General features: G+C 33.1%; 1 long non-coding RNA gene across 2 annotated transcripts in view; it reads right to left on the bottom strand.

Moving 5' to 3' along the window:
* Positions 1-26,160, bottom strand: part of LOC142318084 (uncharacterized) — a 61,977-nt gene that overhangs the window by 2,211 nt on the left and 33,606 nt on the right. For both annotated transcript variants that reach the window (XR_012754820.1, XR_012754819.1), the window contains exon 3: positions 9,312-9,419. This is a non-coding gene — a long non-coding RNA (uncharacterized LOC142318084). The remainder of the gene's footprint in view (positions 1-9,311; positions 9,420-26,160) is intronic.

Raw genomic sequence — 26,160 nt, forward strand, 5'->3', positions numbered from 1 at the left:
AATAGTAATCTCTTGTATGAATTAAATATACTACGTACAAGGGTTGTTCAATAATTAAACAGACAAACACCAACACTGGAAAAACTATTTCAAGAATGAAACCGATTGACATTTAAGTTGGCATCCCTCACATAGAGTGTATTAGTTGTTTGAAAAGAATTTCAGTTATTATAACCTTTTTTGTTTAGTTTAAAATGTCAGCTTCACTTGATATGTGTTCAGTGGAAGATTTGGAAGTTTTGACTGATGCTTCACAAAATTCCATACCTTATTCGCAAGAACAAATGCATAATAATTGGGAAAACTGCTGAAATTTGTAACGGAAGTATAAACATCATCCATTCCATAATTATAAGCTGAATTACTACATTAAGCTGAATTAATCATGTTCAAAGTGGTTTCTGAGACGACTGACTCCAAGACACCCAAATTCATATTTGAATTTTTTTAGATTGCATAATTTGAATTCATCATTTTTAGCCAGAATCCAAACATCAGAGAATGGAATGGAAACACCAGAGGAGTTTGCTCACCAGGAAAAATTCAAAAACTGCACATCAGCCAGTAAAGTGATGCTAACCTTGTTTTGGACTAAAAAGGGTTTTTTATTGGGATTATTTGAATGAAAAAGATACAATCAACACCAAGTACTATTGTGATGTAATAAAAAAGTGAAACTTGCAGTAAGGAGAAAACTTCCTGATTCTCTCTTGAAAGGCATAATTCTTATGCATAACACCCATCCCCTACCGCTCAAAAGACACAGGAAACTATTCAAAAGTTGGGTCAGGAGGTGTTGTCACATCTACCTTACATTTCCAATCTCACACTATCGGACATTTTGTTTAATCCTCTCACAGTTTTTGCGTGGCACAAAGTGGCACACAGTGCTACAAAGTGTGGCACAAAGTTCAGCAACAATGAGCAGGTCAAAAATGCGATCAGTACAAGAATACCAAGCTGTACATTTCTTTACTACTGGTGTAATACAGTATACAATATATGCAATATAATATCTAAGCGTTTGCCAAGTACCAAATATATAAAGATGTCTTAGTTCAACAGAAAAAGTAACAGACAAAGAAGAATATTTAGAGTAGCATTTCTTGAGCACCGAAAGACAATCAGAAACACTCGCAATGTACAGTATGAATCTAAATAAAAATAGGTCTGAGGAAATGCACCATTTTTCTCATTTTCAAACTTGTTAAAAGCTCATTACAAAGCTATTGATGTGTAAATAAGATTTGAAATATCACATTTTTTTCATCACAAACGTTGATATTTTAATATTAGTTTGTACAAGAAAAAACTATTAATATACTAATGCATCACACTTAGATACTGTATTTACAAGAGCAATTATTTTAAGCGGTATCAACTACCGTTCATTAACCTCAAAATATAAATGTCAACGCCATTCTTTAAAAGTGCAATGCGTGTTAATTTTAATTTTGTTGATATAATATGACTTCAGCCAATGACAATTCATTCTTGCTGCAGATACTTTAATTTACAGGATGCTACTCTGAAAGATTACAGGATGTCAGCAGAATCATCTTAACCAGTACTAATTAATTACCGATTACATTAGCTAAGAATAGCTAATATACTGTGCTCACATATTATAAGCACTAATCAGCTACTATTACTTTTTTCAAAATAGTCATATCTACTTTGATACATCAGTTTTAAAAAAAAAACAGCAAATAATTCTAATGTACTTTTATAGACTACAACACATGCTTAACAAATTAAATTATATACACATCAGTTTTTAGTTTATTCCTCTTTTTGTATTCGATCAACTAAATTATAGACCTACTGACTGGACAATTCTTACTACCTTATCTACTTTTATCACAAACTTAGTAGACATCTTCGTTCCTGTATCCCTAATGTTAGTTGTCTACTAACTGTACTTATCATTGTTCAGGTCATCACACTAATCAATTTTTGATAGTGAAATATTAAAAAAAAAAAACATTTAACAGAATAAAATGACCAGAAAAAATTCACTCATAAGCACAATTCATACCAAAAATAGAAACTTGATTTTTTTTTGTCTCGTTCAAATAACCCTGAATTAGTAAATTTTAACATTTGAGAATTGTGTAATGACAACTCATGGAAATGAAATGCGACCGTACATAGATAAGAATAATTGTAAATACTAGCTTGTGACATGTAGTGAAATGGAGTTGCATACTTCAGTCAAAACTTCAACTTATAATTACAATTATCATAAAAATGGATTTCATTAAAAACTCAGCTTTTTAGAGTACAAAATATACTGACGCCACAATATAATGTTTCAATTTATTAACCTGACTTTTTATAAATGTAAGTAATATGATATGATCTAGCAACAACAATCTGCACTCAAAATCAAAAAGCCGCAAAAAATATCATATACCCTAAATTCTATCAATTTTATGCTTTTAGAAAATGGGTTGGCTACCTCATAATCTCGGGTGAAGCCGAGACGGGAGATGCTATAAATAAATAAATAAATAAATATATATATATAAAATAGCATATCGAGAGTGATCAGCAAAAACTACTGAAGATAAATCGCTGAAAATTTAATTGCTAAGCAATTATAAAAAAAATTCTTAGTATGCACTTTCTCCTTACGGTGTAAGTGCATACTAAGAAAATCCACTTTGAAATTCCGAGTTTAACGGGTTAAAATGGAGTAATAACGATATTATTATTTTTTTTTTATTTCTCTGTATCTCTGTAACAGTCCTAGGTATCAACTTAATTTTTGGTGTGTGTAATCTTAATATGAATATCTAAAAATTGATTTGTACATTTTTTTGAAATTCAGAGATTAAAAGTGTTAAAATTGATTTTTGATTTTTTTAAACCCTGTTATTTTTTAATTTCTTGGTAACAAATGAAGAAATCAACCTGATTTTTGGTGAGTCTAATCCTCATTTCGATAAACTAATTTCTAGATTTTTGAAATTCGACCTTGAAAGGGGATGAAGAAAGATAAAAAAAATTTTGAACAACGATGGTAAATTTTCCCAATCCCGACTATAGTAAACTAGATATTCAGTAGATTTGGGCTTGCAAATACTTTTCACATAAATATTTAAAAACCATTTTAGGGTTTTTTTTAATTCCGATTTTTTAAGGGGTGAGAAGATACACGGCGCCGTGGCTCAACCAACACAGCCACTGCCAACGTGTAACGAGTGACTGTAAGTGTTACTGGCTGCACCTATCTCCGGTTATTTGACCGAAGAACATTAAATAAAATAATCGACTACTTTACAGATTTTATAGAGAAATGTAACTACACAACTAGGGTTGGAAAAATACATAGAGTGTAGACCCCCAGTAATTTTTTATCATCAACAGAACAGGCCTTGGTACCCTATAGTTTTAAGGTTATTTTATGTTATGCATGTTTGGAAACAACAGTTAATTTAAATTCTAACAGCACCTAGAAATCAATTACAAAAAAAAAAAAACTAAGAAACACTGGTAAGTGAATATGATGTACAAAATGTCTAACATACTAGGAGGTTTCAGAATGATAAAACAATGAAAACCTTTTATCATTCCATACCGCCTAAAACTGTAAGGGAAATTCCCAAACTTGGGATATGCTGGCAGTAAAATCCCTCCTGCATAGTTTTATTGTGGCCTTAAATAAAAATCTATAGAGACCTACTTTTCATATATTTTCTGATTTCCTGATGTTCTTGTATCGTTTTCTAATCTGGTTGCTCTGCTTTTTTTATAGACCTAGCCTCCAAAACCTGCTTTTTCACTAAAGGGGTGAACCTAACCAGAAAGACAGAACAGAATGATTTACACCACCAAGTGAAAAGCATAAACAAAATAGTTCAGTTAAGATCAAAAACCAGGTTTCACGGCTTCTTGACCTGAAATCTTTTTTTGTGGAGCAGAACAATTAATGAAATAAAATAGTCGCAAAATAAAAATCCGACCTTATTTACTCAAAGCTGGAGCGAGTAATCCAAAAACATTTTTTAAATTCTGGTAAACCTAAGTACAACATCTAACACTTAATAAATAACACGATGATGAAAGAATACAATAAAAGATATTACAATATGATTTGAATACAACATCAGAAATGTGACAAATATCACACTTAATCACGGTAGTGTTCAACTGCACTTACAATTCAATTACAGTACAATAAAAAGTAAAATAAAATACGATTAATGATTTAAATATTTAATTACAATTAAAAATTATAATAACGTGCGATAAAACACTATACACATATGAAAATTCATCTAAAATAATAAATCTAGAAATACAACCATCAATCTGAAACTAATTTAAAGAGCTTTTCAATTTATTTAACTAGTTTTATTACATATTAGATTATTTAATTACTTAATAGATTATTAAAGCTATTTAAATTATTTAATAATTATTATATTTAAATTATGTAATTTTTTCAGTACCGGTATGTTGTTTATGACTATTAACAAAAACCGCTGAAAAACTAATTTTTCCTACCGAAAATATTTATAAAGAATTTAAAATGTGAAAACAGTCTACTTTTCTTTCCCCACTACCTAAAGAGAAAATTCATAAATTTTGCATAAGATTTACTTGCAGGGAGGTGGGATCAGGTTTCTTTTTTGCATATAGGTTAAGCATCACAGAGAAAATTAAAAGAGAATTTTTTGTCGAATGATTTGATAATTAAATGATATAATATTACATTTTCAAATAAAACTTGCAATAATGTTAATAAGAGTGCTGAAAACAGTTTGTCAGTTATTAATAATTAAACGATAAATAAAAGCTAAATGTTAATAAAATAAAATCTTTTAGTAATAATATTACTTTTTCATAATGTTAAAACGATCAAACTGTTGATTTACATTTACAATTATGAACTAAATTTTTCCTGTCAGATTTGGAATCGTAATGATACTTCAAAGTACAAACTACAAAATATTTGAAACGGCTTAAGTAGAACAGAGTACAAATAAATTAGTTTAATTACTAATTTGTGTTTCCATTCTCTCTTGGCTACACGCTTGTTATATTTCATTAAAAAACCATTTAACTAACAAATAACTGGGTTTTCATTAAAAATAATTTTCAATCGAATTAAAAAATAAACATGAAGTATTTAAAATTTTGAAGTATTTAATAAGTATATTAAATACTTATTGAAATATATTGGAAAACAAGATTATGTCCCGCAATCGATTTAAAAAAAAATGTACTTAAATTTAAACCTAGATGGCCATTTTGATTGTTAAATAATCATAATCGGCAGAAAATGTAATGGAAATAGATAATATAATGGAAAAATAAATACAAAGAAAATATTAAAAAAAGTAAAAATAAAAAATAAAAACAAATAAACTTAATTAACAATAATAAATAAACAGTAATTATAAAATAGCACTGATTTTAGAATAACAATAAAAAGTAAGAGTGTAAAAATATATGTACATATAACAGTTTCTTTTTATAAAAGAAATTGCAAAGTTCAATATAACAAAATGAAGTAAAACAAATCTTTACATAACATAACATGAATACACAGTTTTCATTATGATGTGGACAATCAGAGCATTATACATAATTTTTTTTTTTTGTAACATTTAATTAGTCCTTATAAATAAAAGAAGTTGAAGAATGTCGAGCAAAGCTGTCCCACAATTTTTTAATAGCTAGCATCATGTAATAACCACAGCAACAGGTGTCATTTAAAATTTATGTTTAATATTTTATGTTCACTACTTTTAAGGTGCTAACTTTGAACTGTGCTAACAGATCAAGTTCAAAACCGGAATAGTAATTATTCAATAATTCTGTAATTAAAAAAAAAAAGCTGACAAAGTTGTAATATTTTCCCGGGATTGGTTATAAGTTCTTATATAGAGGAAAATTAATGATAATTGAAAAAGTTTCCTGACATTTATTTTTTTGGGATGGGGGTAATTTAAGATGAAGTTTTATTGTAAAATTATCATTATACGATTAAATAAACCAAAAAAAGTTTAAAAAATTAAAACAAAATTACTTTTATTTTTCTATGCTCCCTCACTTCCAAAGGTTTTTGATTTTTCTACATTTACTACATTAAATGGAAGAAACTAAAAAAAAATTCCACTGAAAAATGTACAACAAATAGTTACCTAAAAATTTTTTTTGAGGGTGGTGGATGAATTACAATGAAACGTTATTGCAATATTATTATTAAAATCTTAAATTAACCACAAAAAGGTTTCTCTAAATTAAAAAAATCAAAACTTTGATAGTCTCCTGCACCTCTAATATTTTTCAAAAAGTATTTTTTTGGGGTCACTTCCACTATTATTATGCTTAGGAAGACATAAAAAAAATTTTGGTTAAAAATATGCAATATATAAAAAGAGTGTTTTTTAAAATTTTTAGGGGAAGGGGGATTTTGGGACTACAATTTTTTTTTAAAATGGGGGATAAGCATGCAAAAATGTACTGAACTTAATTAAAGCGGGGTATGCTTGCAAAAGTTTGAGAAAATCGATCCCAAAAACTATCTACACTACTCCCTACAGATATTGACCACAAAACTTTACTAAAAATTGTCCCATTCACATGAGTGTATAAAACTTCACCAAAATCAATTTATCCAGTCGAAAGCATTAAGCTAAAAACACACCAACACACTTGTATATGTATATGAAAATAACCCCCTCCCATTTTTATTTTATTTTTTTGGGTACCTGGGTCATGAAACATCAAGAAATGCAAAAACAACCCATACCTGTTTTTTGACTGATTACCGTACTTTCCTTCTTGCAGCATAGCTCTAGAGCAGCAACAGGGAATTTTTTTGGGAGAGGGCCAAAGAAAAATGAAAACGAGCTAGATGGGCCAACAAAATTTATTAAAAAATAACACATGTACAGTTATATTTTATATTTATCTTACAATATATTGTTACAAAACTCAATTTATGATTGAATGAGTATGAAGGAGTGCGTGATGATGGAATCGTGACTGTACTTTTAAAAGTTTCTCAAAATCTGATTGTAACCGGGATGCGCTGACTCTTCTTGTGAAGCTAAATTGGTCATCTGTCAATCTATTTCTAACGCTATTTTTTTTAAGTTTCACGGTAGAAAACACTTGTTTGCAAACATAGAATGATTCTAGCATGGTGGTTATCTTCTGGACATGAGATCTCAAATTTGGGAAACTTGATCTCGATAGGGACTTGTAGAACTCTTAATTTCAGGACGCTGAGAAACAACTGTCTCAACTCAGTGTTACATTGCAACTCGACTATTTCAAGCTGAAATTCCGATTTCACTGTGTTGCAGTCCAAATTAAATGGCATACTAAAATTATTCAATAGTTTTGAAGTCTTGAAACCTGCATTCAAATTCATCATGGAGCCTTCCTCATGCTTTCCTCGTAGCTCACTAGTTTGTCTTCCATCGCTGGGACTATTGTTTTTAGCATCGAGAAGTGGGACAGATCTTTCTTAACTAGCTGTTTGAAAAAGAGAACTAGTTGCATTTTAAACTTTCTGAGATGACCCCAGATATTGTGGATAAATCGATTTCTTCCTTGCAGCTTAACATTCAACTTATTCATGATGACATAGAAGATCTGTAGGAAATGCAAATACTGAAAGTCATGCAGTATCTTCCTGCATTTCACAGCCTTTAAACATCTGTTTTTCATGCATGAATGAAATTATTTCCTCTTTCAACTCCCAAACTCGCTTGAAGATACGTTCTGCACTAAGCCACCTTACTTTAATGTAATAAAGTATATCAGTGTATTCAGACTGCACTGAGTCAAGAAACTCTTGAAATTGTCTGCGAGTAAGCGCTTGAGATCGAATAATATTACAAAGCTTCATAATGACATCAAGCATGTGTTTCATATCTAGGGCAGATTTACACAGAGTCTTGTGATGCATGACACAATGAAGAAATACAACTTTGTTCTCAAAATATGTTTGGTTAAACATGCCAACAAACCAGATTTCTTCGCTGTCATATTAGGTGCTCCATCAGTCGTAATATTGCATATTCTGGTTATGGGTACTTTCAAATTCAATGGCCTTCTTGAAATTCATGAAAAATATCTGATCCTGTTGACATACCTTTTAATGATCACACGCATGCTAGTTCTTCAATAATACAAAAATTATCATCAATACCACTTATAAATAATAGTAACTGGGCAATATCATTTATGTCAGTACTCTAGTCCACAGTAACAGAACAGAATTTAAACTAATTCTTGATTTTAGCTGTGACAATAGGTGTTGATCTATTGTTTCAATTCTAAAAGTAACTGTTTTTTGAGACAAACTGACAGTCTCAAAATCATTTGTTTTGTCAAGACACAAAATATCACAAACTTAGAGCATGCAATGTTTCACAAACTCCCCATCAAAAAGAGCTTTGTTACTTTTAGCAATATTGCATGCTACAACATAAATAGCATGTGCAGCTGCTTTTTGAGAACTATTTTGTTTTTTAAAAATATTTGCGAGACCTTTTCACATAGACCCTCTGCTTTTTGTTTCCTTCTATTTACGGTCATAGCTTCATAACTGGCATTTTTATGCTTAGATTTAAAGTGCCGGGAAATGTTAAAAATTCTTTGTAGATGGTCATAGTTCCATTACAAATAAGACACAATGGTTTATTATCCTTAAAAGCTGTGAAAAAGTATTTCCAAGTCCACTCCTCTTTGAAAACACGGCACACTGAATTAACTTAACATTTTTTAGTTGTCATCTTGGCAAATCAGAAACGTCTCACAAATACTCAGTACAAAACAGCAAACAATAATAACTGACAAAAATATTCTCAATTTGATCTCAATCAAATTGAGAACTACTGCACAATTAGCTACTGACTCAACTGACTGAGAGTATTAGGGTGTTAGGTGGCGGCTGGAGTGGTGGGGATAACATAAGTCATTCTGTTGAGCACTACAGTTATGAATGCTCTGGCGCCTTTCTGTGACCTACTGCTGTCTGCTACCCTGTGTGCAGAATACAGACGCAGAAAGAATACAATGTGATAGAAGTCTGAAATGCATCTACGTGTTTGGTTGAGAGAACTGAACGTGATAAAGAATGTGTGTAGGTAGCCATTTAGAACCATGTCATGTGCCAAATTAGACCAGTCTGGGGGCCACACGTGGCCTGCTGGCCGTACTTTGCCCATCACTGCTCTAGAGCTATGATGTAAAAACAAAATAAAAATGGAAAAACGAAAAGTATAAACAGTGAATGTTGATTTTTTAAACTCATATTTAGAAAGAAAAAATGTAATTGTTACCTGTTTCTTTCTGTACATCAGATGCCATATTAACAGCTTCGTCTAAGAAATTGACAACTTTAACAAAATCGTTTTCTTTTAGCTGTCTGGAAGTAAGAGCGGCTGTACCTATAAACAAATAATAACTTAAAAACAATATGCTAAAGATGTTGATGACACATGTCAGATTTACTTAGAACCTACAACAAATGTACTTGAATATTCAGTCACATATTCTTCCTATCCCCAGTATGGTATGTACATTAAACTATCACTCTTTCCTTATTTTAATTCATTGGGAGTGTCTTATTCATCTTTTTTGAAGAAAACTAAAAGAATTCATTTTAGAGTGGAGTCACACTTAATCTTTTAGATTAAATATTAATGATAAATTCAATGAATTTACTTTTAATTTTTGTAAATTACAAGATTAAAAATATATGCAAAGTAATCTTGTATCTGACTTCATGATATGAGTATCTGATACAAGTAATAAAATTACATTAATCTAAGTTAGTTCAAAGCTCATACTTTATCTGATCCTCACCTACCCTTTGCAATATTACTGTCCATGACTGGACCAGTCGTAAAACTGATGACAATGCCGATTTCTGACTGATGGTAAGCCAGATGTATACAATATAATAATCTAAACAATGAGTGTTATATCGTATAACATGTGTTTAAAAAATAAGATTCAATCACTTTATCCCTGGGACTGGTAACCACAATTGTGATAATTTAGCTGGTAATAACTCGCAGACACCAAAGTTAAATGCTTTACTAGAATCTAGAAGAAAGAGAACTATAACTTTTCTGTGGTGCATTGTCAAACAGACATTCTGTCACTTTTTGAAGAAGATCAAGATCACATATTAAAATAAATCAAGGTTGACACAGTAGACAGTGCTGCACCTGATTGTAAACTATGCACTCCAATTTCTTAGCCAGTATACTTAATAAAGTTATAAGCTGAGACTCCGAGTTCAAGGCCAAGGAAGTACACAGACTTTCTTAATAGGTGGATTAAGACTCTTTCCATAAGGAAAAAAAAATACTTTCCTTACTCAAGAAACTTCTCTGATCGTAAAGATGAATTGAAAACATTGATGCACAGTAAAAGTGGGTCAGATATTATAAGGATCAAATTTACAGAGATTTTATGTACAGCTTTGGAGAACGATATCATTATAGAGAGTTACAGCATTATCAGGAATTTTTTTCTCTTTTTCTTAAATACCATACTTCAGCGACTCAGATTGAGTAAAGGCGACTCTAAAGTTTAATTAAATCTATTCCTAACTTAAAACTACTTAAACTATTCACTATTAGAAAGGGAAAGAATTCTTCAGCAGAGTAAAATATTATTTGACTAAAAACTGATTTTAACTTTTTTATAAAATCTGTCCATTATCACAGGGTATCGATATCATATGATAATTTCTATATGAACTCTGGCTCAACACAACACAGCTTACATTTAAACAATGCTGTTCTATGGACTTCTACAAACCTAATTATTCCATTTCTTGTTATAATACCGGGTGGAAATAAAATGTTATACTTTTAATATCAGATGGAAAAATGTAATGAAAAAAGGATTCTCTGTTGGGATTAGGAAGCAAGCAGCAATAATCTGGAATATCTGCTAAATATCAGTTTAATATCAGGAGTTAACAGAGGGGAAGGTGTATGAGAAACATAAAGAGCATAGACAGGAATGTAATGTTTGAATAAACATAAGTAGGTTATAGAACATTTCTACCCGTGCCTCCTCCTAGTTAACAAGGCTTTTTTTTGGCATTTTATTGAGAAATTTATCAATAGAAGACTTTTTTAAATCACGGAAAACAACAAAATTCTGCTCATAATTCAGGGTATCAAGAAGCGGCATATAGAAAACAACAGGCAGAAATAACCAGGTAGGATGCTGGCCATGATACCATACACTTCTAAACTGCCAAGTGAAATGATATGATTTTTAGAATTGGAATGCTAATTACACAATGATAGGTGGGTTTGGTGGTAAAATATTCCAATAATTTAGTCATTTGCAACAAAGATAACATCAATGCAATTAGACTAAAAAACGAGCTAAAAACACTCTGAAAATTAATCGCAATCTTTAACTACAAGGTTAAAATCCCACCGGTCAGGATCGCACCGGTCAGATTCTGACCGGCACGATCCTGACAAAAGCGCCGAACAAAAGAGCTCAACCACTCTGACTCACCCATTCACCTCTATGCTGAATGCGCAGTCAGCATAGAGACTGCGCATTCTCTTACTAGAATTTGTAGCTGCGAAGGGTAGGTAAAGTGAACCATAAATACAAAAAGAACTAGAAATTTAATTTCCATAATTACACTAAATTTGTGATACATGCAAATGATATATATATTAGCATCAACACACAAATAAATAAATTCGAAAAAATGTATGGAAAACAGTGCACTGGGTAAAACAAATTAACATGTGAAGCATATAAACTTATTATTATAAAACTGCAAACACAGACACACTCACTCTCTGTTGCTCCCCCCTCTCACTTTCTCTTTCTCTCAATGGTGAACATTTGAAAAGTAAAATATATAAATGACTATAGAAACACGTATGCTCTGATCAAACAATAAATGTAACAAATAACAATCTTAAAACAGTTTTTAAAAGGAAATTCAATGGATAGCTCACATGTATACAGCAAATGAGGGCTTATTTGACTGTGGAACAAGGATAATGGACAGTAGATAGAAAGGTGGAGTAAGTCACATAATTACCGAAGTAGAATCAGGCAATAGTATGGTTTTCATATTAACTAAATACCTACTGTTTAAATATTATTAGACATAAAATATAAAAACTAGTAATTGATGCAGAAAAAGGTAATTTTTCTATGGATTTAAAAAAAAACAAACAAATATACAGTGAAGTTTAAACAAAAAATAACTGATTTTTTAAGAAGGTAAGTAGATTAGAATATGTGCTCAGCAACAATAAAAAATAGAACAATGTATACGATTTCATTATTTGGTAATACATATTAAAGATAAAGAAAGAAATAACTGGTGTAAGGAAAAAACTACATATACTCATAAACACAGCACTTACAAGTAAATATATAGGCAACTCAAAATTACACAGCAATACTTCAGAAGCTTATTTGGAACATTAATATAAGAAATAATATTCTTTTTCTCCTTATAAATCTATTAATAATCGTTACTTATAATTTATTTTTCTCCTTATAAATGGATTATATTAATTGTGTAACTATTTCTTAATCTCATTAGCGGAAATGATTACGCATGCCTGCTGTTAAAGATGACCACAAAATTCTGAGATTGATTCCCCAAGACATCATATAAAATTTGTAATTTAATTCACTTTGCTTAGATTTAAATCCAGTAGCATTGTTGTAAATTAAATTTATTTTGTTCAATAAAAATAGATTTCTTAAATTTTTTGTGTTTTATTTCATTACCATCACCACCACTGCCTGATCTGAAGATTGTTTCCTGCGATATGCAACTTGCTTTGTACAACATCCAGATATGTCACAAATTGATCAGAATAAATGACAGCAATAATATAATAATAATTATAATAATGCCCTGCAATAATATAATAATAATTATAATAATGCCCTGAGGTAGATAATCCTCACAACCAGAATGTACCATCTATGTTCCACGTTCAAGGTGGTAACAGCTATACGTAAGTTCAATACATACAGGTGGCAATGGGATTCCAAGTATTTTTCTTGAAAATATAATCATTCTTTTGACTTCCATCTTCAGGTCACTATATGAACTGGAATTTTTGGCTACCTGCAGATCATGAACAATGGAAATGGACTTAAACCACCTTTAGAGCTGGGGTGTGATGGCCGGGGTCAATGTGATAGTAGGTGTAAAAGAGACCCTTCTGTTGTACACATGCTCCCTGCAATGGTAAGCATGTAGTAAGGTGCCCATGTGTGTCAATGCATGGGAGCCCTTAAAATTTTGGTGAGTAGAGGACTGGAGTCAGTGTAGAGACTGTGCATCCTCTCTCTGCCAGGACATTGCTCGTTCCACCAGAGTACCAGGACAGATCTCCAGGGTCAGTAGCTCTGGAGTGGGGGTTATACCCTGGCAGCTAGCTTGCAATGGAGGGGATCAAAATTTCATGCAAGTTGAACTATTTATCGTGGCAGAGGGTTTATGTAAACATCCTCGTTTGGAACCAGCTGTGTGACCAGAAGTGAAATGGCAGAAGAGTTTTTGAGGAGGAAGAATTGATAGTAGTCTGAAGGATCTGCAGAGAACTGCTATCAAGAACTGTTCATCCAGATCTAAACTAAATATCTGGTGATTATAAATGAAGGTGGAAATTATGCAGCGGTAATAACTAATTTCTTATCGCTCGTGAAATAACTAATTGCACTGGAGGGCCAGTACAGGAAATACAAAAAATTTTCAACAGTCTTTACATCCGGATGACCAACAATATCCAGTTGCAGATTCTTTGAATAAAGAAAATAGAATAGTTTGCTGTACGTGTAGATCCTCACAGCACTCTTAATACCTCAAAGGATGTTGTGGTTTGTCAAGATCTATTCAACCTATTCTGAGCAAAAAATTTTGGAGGAGTTGTCACCTCAGGGAGTAATAGAGTGCTGAAGGTTGAACATGGGAAGGAATGATGAAGTTCTAACTTCTGCCTCTCATGTAATCACTTTTAATAAACCAACCTTGCTGGAGAAACTGCATGCTGGTATATGCTGTCTGGATGTGTGTGCATTGCATTCTTGTTGCAACCCGTGTAATGCTTCAGATGCAAACAATTTGGCTACACTGTGGTTTGATATGAGAGATTAAAAATATGCATGTATGATGAAGAGACCCATAAGGGGAATGATGCAAGAAATCTTCTGTCTGTATCTACTGCAAAGGAAAGCATTCGTGCCAGTCAAGAAACTGTCCTGTTTACAAATATGAAGTAGCAGCTCAAGAAGTTAAAACCATAGAGGTCAGCTATTTTGAAGCTAAAAAAATTGTAAACAGCCAAAAATGTAGAGCAACAACAACAACATATGCTGAAACAGCAGCTACTGTTTCTACTGCAAGTTAATGGAAATCAACTTCTCAGTAAACTCGTTCTAATGTTAGCTAAAATGATAGTTAGAATAATAGGTAAAACAAAATCTCTCTCTCAAAAGGAAGCTAAGAGAGTGTCCAAGAAAAAGCCACCAGATAATGTATCAAGCAAACATAAAGTGCATATGAGCAGAATATGATGTCCGTTCAGAAAATAACTCAACTTTATTTTTTATCTTTATTATTAATTTACAGATTATTGGTCCTTGTCCCCTTCAAAGTACTCCCCTTCTCTATTCACACACTTTTCCCGGCATGTTTCCACTTTGCAAAGCAGTTATGGATAGTGTCATTTGAAATGGCCTTTAAGGTTCGTGATGAATTTGCTTTAATGTCACCAATAGTCTCAAAACGACATCCTTTCATCACTGATCTTAATTACGGAAATAAGAAAAAAATTGCAAGCAGCCAGGTCTGGTGAGAACGGAGGCTGAGGGAGGACAGTCATCCGATTTTTGGCACAAAACTTATGAATTGACAAAGCTGAGTGTGAAGGCGCATTGTCATAGTGAAGGGACCATGATTTGTCTCTTTTTGGAGGAACAATTCTGGTCCTTTTTTGTGGATTTTTTTATGTAAGCATTGCAAAATGCCTTCATAGCATGGACCTTATGGCAAGAATTCATAATGCATAACCCATTAAAATAAAAAAGAAAAAAAGAAATAGAGAGCATTACTTTGAGATTGGATTGAGTCTGACATGCTTTCTTGAGGCATGGAGATCCTTTGCCAATCTGTTGTGATGATTGAACTTTTGTCTCAATGTCATAGCTGTAAACCCAGTTTTTGTCTCCTGTTATGATCCTGTGCATAAATAAATATTTCACTGTCATTGGCTTGTTCAAGAAGTTGCAGACAAACGTCTACTTGATGTTCTTTCTGCTGATTGGTCATTAAATGAGGAACAAACTTCGCTACAACTTGATGCATGTTCAATTTTTCAGTCAAAATGTCATGGCAAGAACCATTTGAAATGCTAACCTCTTCTGCAAGTTCTCTGACAGTAAATTGGCAATTTGTAAGCACCAGATCATTGATTTTCTGAATGTGGGTATTGTCAGTTAAAATCAAAGGCCTTCCTAGTCACGAGTCACATTCAACTGACTGATGACCGGTTTTAAATTGTGAAAACCATTCGTAACATTGCATACAAGTCAGAGCATCTTCTCCATAAATTTGTTTATAACACAAAAACTAAATGAAACACCAATAATCCAAGAATATATGATTGCAAAGGAGGTTATGTGGAACACAATGCAGCCAGTTGAACGACACTAAATAATCTGAGAAATATCTCCGTTGGCACATAATTAAAAATGTTCAATTATTTTCTGAATAGATCTTGTAACAAGGAAAATAAATCTGGGTTCAAGTTCATCTACATAACCTGTCGGATGAGCATGTTACGAGGGTAAAAGCTTCAGAGAGAGCCCTCTAAAGAGGCTCTGAAACCATCTCTGATGTGGTCTCATGAAGCCACAAGGGGAACCCCTATTTCCCCGTTTGCTGAAACAGTGGCTGATGTGCTTCTTTTGTGGGTGTCTCCAATTCCTGTCTGAATCAGCGCCTAAACTGAGCACCAAGTCATGCCTGTTGTTGTCCACCGTTTCCTTTGTCTCCAACTCCGACGATGGGAGCTACAGAGGGTATGACATAATTTTAGAATGTAAAGCTGTTCAGAGAATGAAGAAGAGAAAAAAGGAATGGGCAAACACTGAGATGAACTGGCTAATATAATCAAGTCAATTCTTCAATGGAACATCAATGAAAGGATAGATTAATGGAGCTCAAGGATGATTGTCTAACACTCTTGACCTTCATCACTTGGTACATGATGTAGACCCAATTTGTATATGTCTGCAAGAAATATACTTCCACCGAGATTAAAATTCCAACTTAAGAAGATATAACAAAAATATTTACATCAGTGATAATATGTTTTTATCGACAAGACCAACGGCCAAATATAAGTTACAGGTGGAGTAGCAATATTAGCATCGCCTAGAGCTACCACTGAAGCAACTGAAACATAAAAGTGATCGCAATCAGAAAGAAGTGCTCACTACAGATTATTATCTGTAGCATATACTTACCAAGTAAGTATCGTCGATACTTACCCCTTACCAAGTAAGGGGTCGAATCGAGCATATCTCCAGGGAAGAGAATTAGAAAAGTTCCTTTTAAATTCTGACTATTATTTTAAATGATGACTCAGGAACTTATTTTAATGTCAGAAACAGATTGAAGTTCTGTATAAATTTAACTTTTATTAGTGCTTCAATTGCATTGAAATTCTCTTTCAAGGTTTTACAAGATCTTTACGGAAGTGACCATTCTCTGGTAAAAATTACAACTGACACTACAATAAAATAATATCCCATCTCCAACAAATGAAAGTCCAATAAGGCAGATTGGACTAGCTTCACTGCTAATACAACACTTCACTCCAGAAGTAACTGGAGTTATTGAAAATGATGTTCTTTGATACAACCAATGTTATATTTGACTTGGGATTAAGATAAATACCCAGAACATCTGGAAAACTCAAGAACCCACCTGATCCTAGCAACAATACATGCCATCTATTAGCAGAAATACAACTGTATTGATATTTGGAAGAAATTGAAGGCTATCTGTGGGCATACAAACTATACTATACGTGAAATTGCAGAATTATTAGCCAATCAATTTGAAAAAGCCAATAAAACGGCAAGTTATGATGAAGGCTTCAAAAATAAATAAAAAACAGAACTTGGTCACTTAAATGTTGGAACCAAAGTGAATTTTGTTTATAATGTACCTTTCTAAATAGATTTGTGAAAGCATTGGAGAAAACTGGTGATACAGCATCAGGTCCAGATGAAAAACATTATGAAATACATCAGAATGCTAAGCACTGCTGCAGAACTTAGATTGCTACAACCATATAACCTGATATGGCAGGATGGAATGTACTTGCAGCAGTGGAAGAATGCATATATTGTTCCAATTCCAAAAAAATATAAAAATCTGATCGATCCCAATAGTTACCTTTTCATAAAAACATCTCCTTCCACAATTTGTTGGAGAGAGTACACATGAAAACCCTCGTCCAGGAAAGCCATTGTCTTAGCAAGTGAAGAGATTCAGAGAGTCAAGTTTTGTGATATAGAAACGAAGTATTGAACTATGTTTCCACCTAAGAGCTATGGACCAATTCCAAAATATTTGGTAATAAAGAAGAAAGAAGGGAATTTTTCTAAAATCAGTTCTTTTGTGACTCCTCGAGGGATCACGGAACCTGAAGGAGGACCTTTAAAGGAGAGAATGAAGACTGCTATGGGACTGTTTGTTGAGACCTGTCAATGATCTACAGATGTGGATAGTCAACAGTGATCTGAGCAGCTCTGGCTACTCAAAGCTAAGATGGGACTCAACGACACTAAGGTTGCAACACAGGTATGCTAAATACTTCCAAGGGTGTTGCTGTGTGCAGGGACCACACAAAAGAAGAAATCATCAAGGAGCTATTGCATGTTGACAATTAAATACCCAACGCACAACGTCTTACCATCCATGTCACATGTCCTGAGGTTTAACAAACTTAGGTGTCCTGAAAAAAAAAAGGGTAGATTTCATAGGCTAGATATTTGTCCATTCATCCCAATATGATTACAGTGTTTTGGATGTCAGAAATTTGGACACAAAGCAGTGCGATGCAAAAGAAAACAAATCTGTGCTTATAGTGTGACTCATTACATCCTGATGACTCGTGCAGGGATCTACCGATTTGTGTAAACTGTAGTGTACATCATACTGTGAGATCATGAATCTGTCTGAAATATAAGAAAGAAGTAGCAACATAGGAGATAAAGACCATTCAAAGGTCAGCTACTTTGAAGCTAGAAAAATCATGCTTAGCAAATTGCCAAAGATCACATCTTATGTACAGGTTGCTGCCGCTCCTGCAGTCTCCTTTAAACCAAAGAACGTGATCTCTGAATTGGTGTCAGCCTTAGTAAATATAGTGTAACGCATCATTAATCGACCAATTAGGGATAGCAGCCCAAAGACATCACAGATAAAAATAGATATGATAAAACAAAAGAGCTCTTTTCAACCGAAAAATGAGCTTTCAACCAATCCCAAGGCAAAATAAAGCGAAACGAAAATACAGAAACCAGAAGACAAAGTAAAAATTGAAAAAATTTCCAATCTAGGAACTGAGAAGAAAAGATAAAATATTTCAAAAAGACGATATTGGATGACCAAGGCCTTTAAGTGAGAGAGCAAACATTTCAGCCACCCATCGCTTTAGCGGGAAGTGCATTTAGTATCAACTCTGATGCACTGCTCACCGCACCATCTGAGCCGGTATAATCTCATGTCAGTAGCAAAACATCCTTTGTAATTTAATGCAGAGAATTCCATCTCCGAGGCCTAATAAGAAATTTCAGAATTTGACATAGAAACCTTCAAGATGGAAAAAAGAAGCAAAAAAGGAGAGCCTAAAAGTAAATCTAGGCAATAGAAAATAAGAATGTAAATAATTTTGTGAACTTTTGACAAATTTTATGAAAGAATGATTTTTTTTAATAATTGTATGACTGCAATTGTTTTGATAAATTTGACATTTCTTTAAAAATGGATTGTTGTTTTTCAAGAGGTAAGGTCCCTTGTCATCTTGTGTTCTTTTGGGGTTTTTAATGTGCTATGACAACTCTATTTCTGGATGCTGTCTAACAAAACTAGTTTTCTGAATAGTTCACTGATGATTTCATCAGGAAGAAAAGAAATCTCTTTTCTTTTTTTTTGTTTGGGAGAAGAGGACTAACATCTATAGTAATCAATCGATTCCTGTACACCCACAAGAAAAAAATAAGGATGGCCTCCAGATTTCCGCTTACAGCTCCATGAAAAAACCCTAACTAACAGGGGAGCTGAGTGACATATTTTAATGTGAAGAAAGTGCAGAGTAAATAAAACCTTGCTGTATGCACTAGTTCTATCAGGGAATGTATATAACAGGGGAACATTGAATATAAATATGATACTAAACTACAATATACTACAAACTACAAGAGATTTACTTGGTAATGTGGCAAACCAAAAACACTAAAATGCAAGTCACTAGAAAGAAAGGCTATTCAGATATACTCATTACATCATTGGATTTAATATGAAATATATCTACCAGCCAACCATACTCATTTAGCCTGATAATACATAAAGGGATCCAACTGCTGTTGTTAAACCATTTAAACAGGTAGTACCTACAAGAACGAATAAAAGGAATACATAAAGTTATATTTTTCATATCACTCAATAACCCCATTGATAGTTTTATGGGCAAAGACAACTTCTTGCACAGTGCGCCTGACCTTGAGCCACAGCATCTTCCATAATCAGCACTCATCCTTGTAGTTTCAAAGAAGAGTAACTAGTACTAAAACGAAGATGCAGCATATAGAGTAGTAACTTCTGTAATGCTTCTATACTACTGCAGGTACAATCCCTGTCACAATTCCAGATGACAGCACAATATTAGAGAATAGGTCTAACAAAAATCTTATATAGGTGCAAGATTGAATTTGCATATTGGAAATGCCGACCAAGCCAAACAAGTAAACCAAGATTCCTTCTGGACTTGAAGATTATCCTACTTACATACTCATTGAAAATTAATTTTGGATTTAACCTCAAGATCAGAAATATCTTTAACACTGCGTAAATTGCTGCCAATCCTGTAAATATGTATTTTGTCAGAAGGATTTTTCTAGAGTAGGTTACAAGAGTGTTTTGCCAAGATTAAGCAGCCAGAGGTGTGTTTTTTAAGTAAGGGCCGTTTTCAATTTCCCGCCATTAGATGCAGTGGAAATTGATGATGCTAGTGTAGCATGTTTATTTATATCAATGATCATTTGTTTGTGACAATAGGTTAACATTATTCATGTTAGTTGCTGTGTACAGCCTGGCTGAAATGAGTACTACAATAAATAATCCTGCTAGTTGTGAAGTGCAATCGGTAATTCATTATCTACTGGTAAAAAACAAATCTGCTACTGATATTCATAGAGAAATTGTCGATGTTTTTTGACTCAGTGTTATGTGTGAAGGTAAAGTTCACCAATGGTGTTGTTTGCTTCATGGAGGAAGAATGTAATGGTTGCCCAACTGTCATCACAGATGATTTGACTGAAAATGTGAGTGCAAAACTCCATGTAAACAGATGGCTTACTGTTTTTCAATTATCGATTGAATTAACTTTTGTTTCGTGGTCGGTAGTTTACAACATTTTAACTGAAAAACTGGGTTACAGAAAGTTATTTTCCAGATGGGTATCAAAATGTTGACAAAAACACACAAAGAAAAGTGTTGCTGCAGCTCAAACATTTTTGAAACGCTATGAAAATGAAGGCGATGAGTTATGGAAACACGTTGTGACCGGTGATGAAACTTGGATATTTTATTCAAATGTTGAGACACAGCAGCAATCAGTGCAATGGCGGCATTCAACATCCCCAAACCCCAAAAAGTTCAAGCGAGAAAGATCAATGAAAAAGCTTATGGCAACAGTTTTTCGGGATGCAGAAGGGATATTTGATTGAATTTCTTGAATATGGAAGAACTGTTAATGCTGATACATACTGTGAAACGCTTTCAAAACTTAAGATATTCAATTCAAGACAAAAGACATAGGAAGCTAACCGATGGAATTTTGTTTCTCCATGGTAACGCAAGATCTCACATGGTGCACAAAACCACAGAAGAATTGTGATGAGTTCATTGGGAAATCTTCAAACATCCACCTTACAGTCCAGATCTTGCACTGAGTGATTATTACCTTTTTCTCCATTTAAAACAATGGCATGCATCGCAGAAGTTTGAATATAATAAGGAATTGCAAAACAGAGTAATTAATTGGTTTAGATCGTAAACGGGAAAATCCTTAAGTAACAGAATAATGAAGCTGGTAAGCTGATATCAAGAGAGAGAGAGAGAGAGAGAGATTTTGTTATAATAATTTTTTTTTTCTGTTTCGCTTATTTCAATTTTTATATCAAAACAGCTCTTACTTAAAAAATATGCCTCATATCATCAACTGACCATTTATGAATTATATCAATATCAGATTGCAAAACCTCATGATCAAAATAGCTGTTAACCCTAGCCATGATTTTAAGGTCATCAGCATATAATAATACCTTAGAGAAATAGTCAGTCCAATATAATCCATAAACAAAATAAATAATGAAGGGCCAAGGTTGGAATTAGGTACTCCATATACAGCCTTAAACTCATCTGAGAATCTCCCTAAACCATTCACATGGAATGGTCTATCTGCAATATAGCTCTGCAACCACATCAACATCATAGCACCAACACCTAAACAGCCAAGCTTCAACAGAAGTAAATCATGAGACAGTGTCAAACGCCTTATGAAAGTCGAAATAAATGACTTTGACTTATTTATGGGATTTCACTTCTGGAGCAGTAAACACTAGCATGTTGCTTAAATTAGTTGTTGTAGATTTACCTACATGGAACCAGTGCTGAATTGAATGGACTATCTTCTCCAGCAATGCATTAAAATGCTGGTAGACTGATTTCTCAAATACTTTGACAACAATATTGATATCAAAAATTGGACGATAATTATCCATAGACTGAGGGGATTACCATTTTTTGGCATTGGTGGAACAAGTGCACATTTCCAATCAACTGGGAAAATACCAGAAATTGTACATCCAACATAAAACAGAAGCAATTAATTTGGAGATGCCCTTAATAATAAATGCTGGGACTTACGTCAATACCAGCTGCAGTATGGGAACACAGCATCTAAATAAAAGATCTTCAGTCATTATAATTGGAATATTAACAGTAATGTAATTGACAAATGACCCAAAATCCACTCTCCAAACATCTGCTAGACAAGGCTTGTAAATTGATTGAAATTGCCTCCTAAATACTTCACTCATATCTTCTGCATCAACAATAGTTCAATTACCGACTTTAAGTGGGTGAACTCCACTGGAGTCCTTCAGCACAGATTTTACATAATGAAATAACTTTTCCAGCCTTCTTATAAGACACTCTCAGCCAACTTGGCTCTCTTTAAGACATCACTTTTTATACAGAATTTTAGCCTTTTTTTGCAATTCTGAAAATTTATGATAATAGACCAGACACCCTGCTTTTTTATACTTTCTGTGAAAAAAACTGCTTTTTATTTAGACAACTAATCAAGTTAAATGAAAGCCATATGGGAAACCATTTAGGTTTGGGTCTACATAAAGGAATATTTTTTCATATACAAGAAGAAAGAATATTATTAAAAGCAGAAATGGCCTCATTACCATCGGATAACTGATAAACATTACTCCAATCAGCTTGATTTACCGTATGGTAAAGATGAAGATAATCACCTTTCATATAGTTTAATGAATTAACAACACTATTACATAGAGCAATTTCACTAATATAGATGTTAACTGAGAGTGTATCATGCAGCAGAAATGGAAAAACAAGATGATCAGCCTCCAACTGGACACTGACATTATTGTTATTAGATAAAATGAGTGAACCTCCAATAAGTAAATGAAAATATACTGAACTAAGTTAAGGTCATCCACAAAATTGAACAATATATGCCTTCTTCTTAGCGTAAAAGTGGGCTCCACTACTTAAAACATTTACTATTCCATTTTATATTTGGGGCATTAAGATCACCAATAACAATATTATAAGAACTAATGTCAATTTTAAAAACTAAACTACCAAAATACTCTGATATGATCTCAGGCTTAATATCAGGACTTGAGTAGTGATTCCGAAGAAGATTAACCCCTCCAAACAAATTTACTTCCACCCAGATGCATTCATTAAAGGCTTCTAAATCATGGCACCTAAAGGAAGCTATATTGGAATGCACTACAAATACCACTCCACTACCATTCTTGCCTGATATAAAGAAGTTGCTATCAGCCCTATAAACATTGAAGTGGTTTGAAACATAATCAGAATTCAAAGAAGAGTCATTAAATGCTGATTCTGTGAAAGCAATAACATTGTACGGACTCGCAGCAACAGAAACAAAAAATTCATCTGCCTTAGATTGGAGACGCCTAACGTCCTGATAAAATATCCTCAAATTATATATCTTCACCACCAATTAGAAAGTTTCTGTCCTCCTCCTTGGACTTACATTAACACAAGATATTATTCTTCTTATATTAACAGAAGACATAATTTCTGCTCAGATCTTAATGAGTTATAGAATAGAAAAATCAAAGTACCCGAAGGTCACGTATCAGCAGACTTTCTCAAAGTCCTTATCGGGAAGAACAAGATGAAAAAAAATTATATCCTTCTTTCTTGGTTTTAAGATTATCTCGTACATCAAAATCAACTGATTCCCTCACCAGATTTCTCGATATTAGATGAAGTAGAGGAATCAAATCTAGTAATAAAATTTTCTCTATTTTTGGGTCTTACTAGATTGGTGTTGTCATTGGCAGTTCCAAAAGCAGCCTTTTTTATTCACCTTAGTCGTTCTATCCTCAACCTCATTACCTAACTATGTAAGAGGGCAGCAGATTGTAATAGCTGAACCAATAAAGTATGGATGAAAATATTTATAAGAAATGACTGATCAAGGTTAAACCATGAATTGTTGGTTCTTTTAGCTATTCTGTAGAGAATATCAGAGCTAGTCCTGCTGATAAAACCACAGCCCATTGCCTAGCTTCAGACCAGCCGAGTCAGCAGACAAGTCCACTGCTCAACTCAACAAAAAGGTAGGACATACTGATGATCTTGTGTGATAAACAGCCTTCTGAGCAGAACTGCCAAATACAGAGAATATAGTTACAACTGAAAAATGTGGTGGATAACCTAGCTAATGATTATCTGGCCTGAAGATGGTATTAGTATTATTAGTATTATTATCATCTCTATCACCACCTCTCTACCCAATCAGACAAACAGAAAGAAAACAATGGCCGGTGCCTGGGGCCAAAGGCTTAAAAGCAAAGATAATAATAATCCAGTGTTTACATGGTGGAGCTCATTGCTATACAACATTTCTACTAAGAGAGAGTCTTATATGTTCAGAGTCTCTAAGTGTACAAACTGTTATTCAGATCAAGAACACTGAGGATGTCCCTATCATAATCATCCCGTCTATTCCATATATATTAAATCAATGGGGACAGTGATGCCTATTTTTATGGACTCCAGGGCATGCTGGTATCTCAGGAAATGAAAGCGCAGATGAAGCTGCCAGAATGACAACAACTTGTGAGAATATGGATATAATCCCTATTTGTGGGGCAGATGTTGAAATCATCTAACATGATCAGAAACATGTGGAATGATGAATGGAGAAGGCTAAATACGAAATTAAATGTAATTAAAACTACTCCATAAAAATGGAAGAGTGATGTGAAACTGACTTACTGAGAATATGTGGTAGTGACCAGACTCAGAAGTGATCACACATGAATAACAAATTCACATTTGTTAATCGGTAAAAAATACCATTGTGCAGTGTACGCGATAAAGAACTTACTATTAACCATCTACTTGAAAAGTGAAAAATTATATGAAAACCTCAGAAAGATATATGAAAAAGAAGCAATATTGCTGCTGATTTAGAAAAAAGCAAAGAAGAAAGAGTAGTTGCCTATCTACATGCCAGCGAACTACTAACGAGTTCATACTACATCTTCAACAAAGTCAGTATGAGTTAGGTTTGACTGAGAATCCTCTATGTGAAGACACTTTCACTTGAACATGCAGTTCTTAAATTTATATGGTACTATCAACATTCTTTTTTTGTGTATTTTATTTTACTGTGTTTAATGTTTTAGTTTCATTTTTCTTTTTTTATGTAAATGTCAGGGCTCTTTACATCCTGTAAGATTTAATATGAGTGTTTTGTTTAAATGTTTTTCATGTTATGTTTATTTTTTGTGTTTTAATTAAAATGAAAAGACTCTACACACCCTTACATCTGACAATCCTGCTGGTGATTTAATTCTTTTTTTTTTAAATTGATGAGGGCTATGATCTTAGAAGTCTATGCCCATATAATGCAAAAAAGATATAATAATAATAGTTTTATTGTCATCTTTTACGAAGTGCATATTTCTAATATTTCTATTTAAATTAATCATTTGATATAACGTAGAAAAAATAAAATAATTGCTTATTGTAAAGTAAATTAACAACAGTACCGAACAGTTTACTAAATATTGCTCATATTAGAACAGATCCAACTAAAACAACTTTTGAAAAAGAAAATAGATTTTTTGGAGTATCTTCTAACATCATCACCTTTTTCTTCTTCTTATCTGGTATTGGATGCAAAGATGTGATATACACTGACATCTTGCTATGTTACACTGTCGTTCTTCAGTAATTTTTATTAACCTCCAAATTCTTCCTCTTAGTATCACCTTAAAGTTTTGTAGCTGCTACTTGCTTGGTCTCCATCTTTCAATCTTTTGTTCCTGTTTAGCCTCCAGTAATTACCGTTCAGATAATACTTCAGAGGATGATATGTATGAGTGTAAATGAAGTGTAGTCTTGTACAGTCTCAGTTCGACCATTCCTGAGATGTGTGATTAATTGAAACCCAACCACCAAAGAACACTGGTATCCACGATCTAGTATTCAAATCAAAGTAAAAATAACTGACTTTACTAGGACTTGAACGCTGGAACTCTTGACTTTGAAATCAGCTGATT

Source organism: Lycorma delicatula, chromosome 1, assembly GCF_047948215.1.
Source record: "Lycorma delicatula isolate Av1 chromosome 1, ASM4794821v1, whole genome shotgun sequence".
NCBI lineage: Eukaryota > Metazoa > Arthropoda > Insecta > Hemiptera > Fulgoridae > Lycorma > Lycorma delicatula.